Source organism: Pinus tabuliformis, chromosome X (assembly GCF_031772625.1).
Source record: "Pinus tabuliformis cultivar Carrire ecotype Pingquan chromosome X, CPIR1, whole genome shotgun sequence".
Taxonomy (NCBI): domain Eukaryota; kingdom Viridiplantae; phylum Streptophyta; class Pinopsida; order Pinales; family Pinaceae; genus Pinus; species Pinus tabuliformis.
The window spans coordinates 1276946643-1276954117 of NC_142308.1; the positions used below are offsets into that span (position 1 = coordinate 1276946643).

Here is a 7475-nt window from a genome sequence, read left to right on the forward strand (position 1 = left end):
CTTCTGGGACTGCAGGTTGAGAGGTAATTTACTCTCCCTCTCAACCACCAAGTCTCTAATGTTTGCCTTGCTCCTCGAGGCTTTGCATGCATCTTGAACCTCAAGAGCATATAGGTTCTTAACTCATGAACCAATCTGTTTCACCTGTCCTGTGTTGATGTGTCTAATGAAAACCTTTCCCTTACTGAAGACAACATCGTAGCCTTTGTCCTCCAACATCGCGATCGATACCAAATTCTTCTTTAGTCCAGGCACATACTTCACATTTGTCAAGGTGATAAGAGCTCCATGCTCCCTCTGAAAAGCAACAGTGCCCACTCCTGAAACACTATACCTTTCATCGTCACCCATCTTTATGCGCATATTGAGGCCTTTCTCCTCTAAGGTACTGAATAAACTTTTATCGTCTGTCATATGGAATGAGGCTCCACTGTCAAGATACCAACCACAACCCATCATCGATGACACCATGCATGCGATGAGGGTAAATTCCATCTCAAACTGAGAGGCTAATTCCTCACCTTCAGATCCTTCTGAGGATCCCTTCTTGGACTTCTTCGATGGGTAATTAGTTGCATAATGACCCATTTCGTGACAATAAAAGCATCTCACTTTAGACTTGTCAAACTTCTTCCCTCCATGAGAAGAATTCGATTTGGAATGAGAATCCTTCTCCTTCCCTTTCCTTGCCTTACTTGCTAAGGCCAGATTTTCTTCATCATCCTTAGATGAAGAATCATCTCGTGTGCTCCTCCTGCATGAGATCCGACCACAGTCGTTCCCAATCCGGCAGTTTCTCCCTTCCATTCACAGAGTCCTGGTAGCTATTCCAGCTCTTTGGAAGGCTAAGGAGAGCGAGGCTCACCATATCATCATCAGCAGTAGTTATTCCCACACTGCTAAGCTCATCTCTGCAAGTGGTGAGCTTGTTCAGATATGTGGAAATAGTATCGTAATTCTCCATCTTGATTCTTCGAAGCTTATCCTTGAGAGCTAATTTCCTTTGGTCGCTATTGTTCTGGTAGAGGTCCTTCAATGTCTTCCACATTGAATATGGAGTATCCTTCCCATGGAGATTCGAGACAATATGGTTTCGAACTCCCTCAAGGATGATCCGTCTCGCCCTCGCCACACACTTCTTCCATTCAGCCAACTCTTGTGCATTAGTTGAACCTGGCTTTGGGATTTCTTGATCAATGAAATCCTTCAAGCCGTTGTCTTCTAATACAACCTCCATGCGATCTTTCCATGCTATGTAATTTGAGCTGCCATCCAAGGCATACTCGAGTCTCAAGCCATAGAACGCCATTGACCAACCTTGAAGTATGAGATGAATTCGATTTGCACCTGCAACCCCGAACTTCAAACTTCAAATTCTCTTCTCCGTATACTGTTCACTGCTCCGATAAACTCAGCTCTGATACCATGTAGAATTTCCTGCAAATTCTCTACAAATCTACCTCTGAGATCTATGTAGAAAACCTGACTTTAGATTAACTTGATAATGTAATATAACCAAAGAAAAATACTATAATCTACTTCTATTATCAATTTGTGGAAGCTTAAAGATTGAGCAAGATTGAGTTGAACACATATAACCAGAAGAAGAATCAATGCACATGAAACACATAAAATACTCAGGGGAAAGCCTCAACTAAAAACCACACTATCTGTATTATCATAAAAGGTGGAAATATCTCAGAATTACACAAAGCTTTAGCTCTCGCAGCTAGCCAGCTCTTAGTACAATCCTCTTGGATGCTCACAGGCAATCAAAGCTTCTCACAAGCCTTCATCTCTGCCCTCCAAGCTCCTATTTCCTTGCGCAGTTTCTCTGGGTGATCCTCCTGTTACCATCTGGAAGACTTATCACTCATACTGATCCTACACCCTGTCAAAACTACGCAATCCTCAAGGAACCTTATTCCTTCTACATGGATAAGTTTCCTTTATAGGAAAACTCATGTAACTGATAGTAACCTGTCCTTGACATTTAGCTCAACTGGGTCTTTCTCAGAACAGACATGCATGAGTTAATGATGAGAGAATCTTCAGTTATTTGGAGTAAACTAGTTGAATGCATGCATGCATTAATTGACTGAACTCACAATTAGTTCCTCAAATAGTTTGGAACTAATTTAACTGGACTTAACTTAGTAAACTGAGCTAACTAACTACAACTCAAATATAACTCAATCTTATCTCCTTAATTAAGGGATAATCTCCTTAATTTAAGGGATAACTGTCGCATGACTTCAAAAAGACTTCTATCTTGAATTTCTCCAACTAATTAACTCAAGATGAATTAATTAATTATTTTTCAAGCAGCTGGTGAGACTAAATTCAAATTTTAATTCAAGGACAAATTAAAATTGGAATATACTGGATTCTATTTTTATCATTTCTTGTTGCTATTTTTAACAACATGGATGGTGATAAGTGACTGTTGTTGAGAAAATCAGTGGGCTGCTGCAGAGTGTTGTAGAGTGAGCAAAGAACAAAGTTGAGATCAGGCATAATGGCTACCATTTACAGAGAACATATAGTTCCTATTTGAATGTGGGATGGTGCCTGCATACAGGAAGTTGGTGCTTCCATTCTCTAGTGGGTGCTTGAGAAACCTTGGGGATTGGTGCCTCCTACAAGTTGGTGCTTGCAACAAATCCATGAGGTCGGTGCCTCACATGGTGCTTCTAATAAGCTAGACAGGTGACTAGAATAAGAGGGAGTTGGTGCTAACAAACAATCAAAGGGAGTTGGTGCTTCCTGTGAGTGGGTGCTCACAAAACAGTTTGGTCTAATATAGTAGGTGCTATTCTTTTACACCAATAACAACAACAATCTTGGTGGTTTTTTCCCGAAAGGGTTTCCACGTGAAAAACCTTGTGTCTCATGTGTATGATGCTCATGGTGTGTATGCTTTCTTGTTAATTTCATGTTGTTGCCATATTACGTATTGTTGCTAAGTATATGGATGACTTCCAAGTTTAAATAAGAAAAGTAAATTGGCATAAATAAGTTAAAATTAGCCTTAATATTGATTCACCACCACACCCCCCCCCCCCCCCCCCCCCCCCCACCACTTCTCAGTATTATCATTTGTTTCCAACATAAAGGGGGTGGATCTGAATCTGTTTTCCCTAAAAGAAGCTTCTAATTTTATAATTATTAAACAAATTTTATTTGGACATACTTTATTACATTATTGACAGACTAATTTAAAAGGGAAAAACTATTTACATACTTCTTTAGTACTAAAAAGGAAGACTACTTAAAAACTATTTAAGTACTTATTTGGTACTGAAAAGGAAGACTACTTAGTTATCATGTTTTTTGACTCAATTTCAATAAATAAAACAAGTGTTTGGAAGGCACCTGATTTCTTCTTAGTAGAAAGTGAAGGGATAGGCACAAACATAATCAAGAATCAAGGTTAACTCTTTGTTCGACTTGGTGAATTACCTTTAAGAGCTTGGCTACATCTACCATTGTGGGGTGCTTCCTTGGATCTCCCGATGTGCACAATTCTGCTAAATGTAGCACCTGCAACATCTGAGACTTCCTAGGCCCGCGAGAGATGAAGATATCTAGGGTCTCTTCTACTTGGTCCATCTTGATCATATGCCTCACCCAACCCACGATATTTCCACCTTCCCCTTCTTTTAATTCCATACCTATAGATCGATTAATAATTCCAACAAAATCAATCCATAGGTGTAAACATCACCCCTAGTTGTTGCCTTCCATCTTTTCTGATATTCAGGAGGATTATAATTGAAGGGTCCTGCAAGATTTGTGCTTACATGAATGTCATATACACTTATGAGATGGGCACAACCAAAATCAACAACCTTGTGTTCAAATGACCCATCTAAAAGGATATTTCTTAATTTCACATCCCTATGAATAATGTGGGGAACGAAATCATGTGTGGCAAACGAAATCATGTTGCAAAAATGCCAGACCTTGTATAGAACCCATGTAAATATTGAAGTGCTTTTTCCAGTCAAGGACCTCAACAACATCTACACGATTATGGAGTTGAAGATCAAGACTACCATTCTCCGCATACTCGTAAATCAGAAACTCCCCCCCCCTCCCCAAAATGCAGTAAAGATACCAGATTCCTATGCTTCACCTTTCCAATAGTTTCCATCTCCGCTAGGAACTCATGGTTACCCTGTCCAAGCCCATGGCTTAGCCTTTTGACAACTACAATCCTGCCTTCTGGAAGAACAACTTTATAGACAGTGCCAAACCCGCCAACTCCAATGATATTGGTTTTGTTGAGGCTATGAATTGTTGTTAGAATATCATTTGGGCTAAGGCACAATAAAGGCCTTTCAAACATTGCCACATTAATACTTAGGGACTCCTTCATATTTTTCGAAAATTGATAGTCATTGGGTTCAAGAGGAGCTGTGAGGATCATTTTCTCTGGATTTTTCACCAAAGCCTCTTGTCTCAACACACTCCACCTAATAAAAACCAAGATCAATAGAAAAAATGAAAATGTACCCCCTATTGTTATGCCCCATACAACACCTTTTCTTAAGAAACACACAATACCATTTGGCCACCCACATAGTCCTGATTTGGAAATGAATGAAAAATTAAATTTCTCGCAACTCTCGTGAATCTCTCCCACTGATGCATTTTCTGAGAATTTTACGAATTCAAGGCCAAATATTTTACACAAGTTTCGAGGAATGATACCTTCAGGATTATTGGAGGACAAGTCCAAGACTCCAAGTAGATCAACAAGGCTAGGTTAGCCATCTCTATAGGAATGCTTCCAGTAACACTATTATTATGAACAAAAAAAAACACTAGTGAATATAGATTTCCTATAGCACCTGGAATGGTCCCTGTAAATATGTTATTACTCAAATCCAAAAACAATAAAGGATTGCCTAGATTTGGAAAAGACGATGGTAAGAAACTGGTGGTGAGATTGTTGTTTCACAAATCTAAATGAGTGAGCCTTTTTGGATTTCCAAGAGCTGCAGGAAGGGTGCTCGTCAGTTTATTATTTGTTAAATTAAGCTTCACAAGGCTTAAAATCATTCCTAACCCCATAGGAATACTACCAGAAAACTGGTTATGAGACAAAATCAGATCTTGAAGGTTTGGGAGTATCTCGAAATAAGGTAAAATGGGCCCACTAAGAAAATTGAAGGACAAATCCAGCAAAGTCAGATTTTCTAGCCAAGAAAGTTTTCGAGGAACATGATTATTACGTAGGTTTCCTTTTAAATTTAACTCAATTATCTGCTACAATTCCCAATCTAGTCAGGAATGTTACCAGTCAAATTGTTCCATGAAAGTTCCAACATTCCATGGTGTTGTGTAAACTCATAATCAGGTAATGGGAATATTTCCTTGTATCCCGCATAAATTTCACCTGGAATGGAACCAAAAAGCTTGTTATGAGAAAGGACAAGGTTATCCAACATTTCTAGCTGCCCAATCTTTCTTGGAATTGTGCTAGACAAATCATTACTTCCCAAATCAATAGCCACAAGATTGACAGGGTCAAAAAGTTAAGGAGGAATTTTTCCTCTGAGCCCATCGCCATGAAGTGATAAATTTGTTAAATTCTTCATTTTTCCAACCTCTTTAGGAATAAATCCTTGTAAATAATTGTTATCAAGGTGCAACCTCTGGATATTGTTGGCAGTAGACATGGATGAAGACAACCCACCCACAAGGAATTTATTGCCGAGTAATATTCCAAGCAAAGTCTGTGAATTCCAAAGCTCATCTGGTAATTTTCCAAAGAAGTTATTGTGTGCCATGTCTAAGGTGACCAAAGGCAGACTTGAAATGTAGTCATGGATTCCACTAGACAAATTGTTGCCATCCAATCATAAGTTGGTCAAATTCATGCACTTTCGGAAAGTGTCCTCTATTCTACCTGTAAACTGATTCAGTGACAAAGAGAGAGAGTCTAGGCTCTTGGCATGACAAAGCTCTGATGTTATTGATCCATAGATCATGTTAGCATCAATTCCTAATGTTCTGAGAGATGAACAATTTTTGGGTTCCCGAGGTTAGTGACCTACAAACTAGTTTTTTGATAAGCTTATAGAACTTTCTCTTCTCCATCCACCAATCCAGGATGGAAGGGGTCATGTCAGAAGATTTGCCTAAACAATAAAAATATGAATTTACTCCAGATTTGCGAAATCCTTGGGGTGTAGCCCTGTCAGCGTGTTGAATGACAAATCTAGTACTTGCAATTCATACAATTGGAAATTGTGTTTGGAATTCACCCATTAGTCCATTAATCATAGTCATTAGATACAAAAGGTTGTGCAAAATGCCAATGCTGTTTGGTAATGATCCTTCAAGGTTATTCTCTGAGAGGCCAAGTTTCGTTAGAGATTTAAGGTTTCCAATTTCTAAGGGAATGTGCCCACTAAACTTACAACCCATAAAATATAATATATTAAGCTTAATAAGTTTTCCAATTTTAGTTGGTATTTCATAGTTGAATGATTTTGATCTTATCCATAGACAAACCAAATTTTCCATGCCCCTCAATTTCCTTCAGCAAAAATCCAGATAATGCATTATAACTGAGATACAAAGTGACTAAATTAGTAAGATGGCCGAATTTAGTAGGGAAAATTCCAGAGAAGGAATTTTCACTGGCATCCAGATATAACAATTTGACAAATTCCCCATCTTTGGGGGGTGGGGGGGGGAATGCTACCAGAAAATATATTGGAACTGAGATCAAGATACTTCAAATTTTCAATATTTCCAAGCTTGGTAGGAAGGCTACTGGAGAATGAATTAAAATTTAAAATAAGCTAACAAGATTAGCAATCTTAGGGGGCAACACAACATATAGACCATTGCTGCTTAAGACTAGATATTCTAATTTTGGAAGACCCCATAGCTGTGAAGGTGGTTACCCCATAAGTGCAATATTGCTCAAATTTAGTCTCTGCAAATTTTTTAGGTTTCCTATTGTAGGGGATATGGTTCCCTGCATAGCTATGGAGGATAAATACATGGAGAAAACCCTTCCCTGTATACAATGTATACTTGTCCATACAAAAGGATAGAATATGTTTCCAACTAGTCAATGTGGACAATTTCATTTGTGAAGCATTTTTTTCAGTGTTTTCAAAGATTGAATGTCTTGAGAATAATTTGTGCTATTGAATAATCTACACAACAATATAATAAAGAAAATCCATACGAATTCTTGAGGGTCGGTTGTGAGGAAAATATTAGGCATTGTGCATGCACCACCGACCTGTACAGTTTGAATGAAATTGTAGTTCGACCTGTGTAAATATACACCAATTTAAATAGATGGAGAGTTCTTGCAATGATGTCAGCTTTTCCAGACTACTAGGAAGCACAATTAGACTTTCACAAGAGCCCAAATGGAGTTCTTGGAGACAATTCAATGATCCAAAGTCATTTGGCAGATGCCTCAAACCAAAGCAGGATTCCAT

At 38.5% G+C, this 7475-nt stretch overlaps 1 pseudogene; it reads right to left on the minus strand.

The window, feature by feature from the left end:
* Positions 1-3420: 3420 nt before the first annotated feature.
* LOC149144670 (uncharacterized) lies at positions 3421-7475 on the minus strand (annotated as a pseudogene).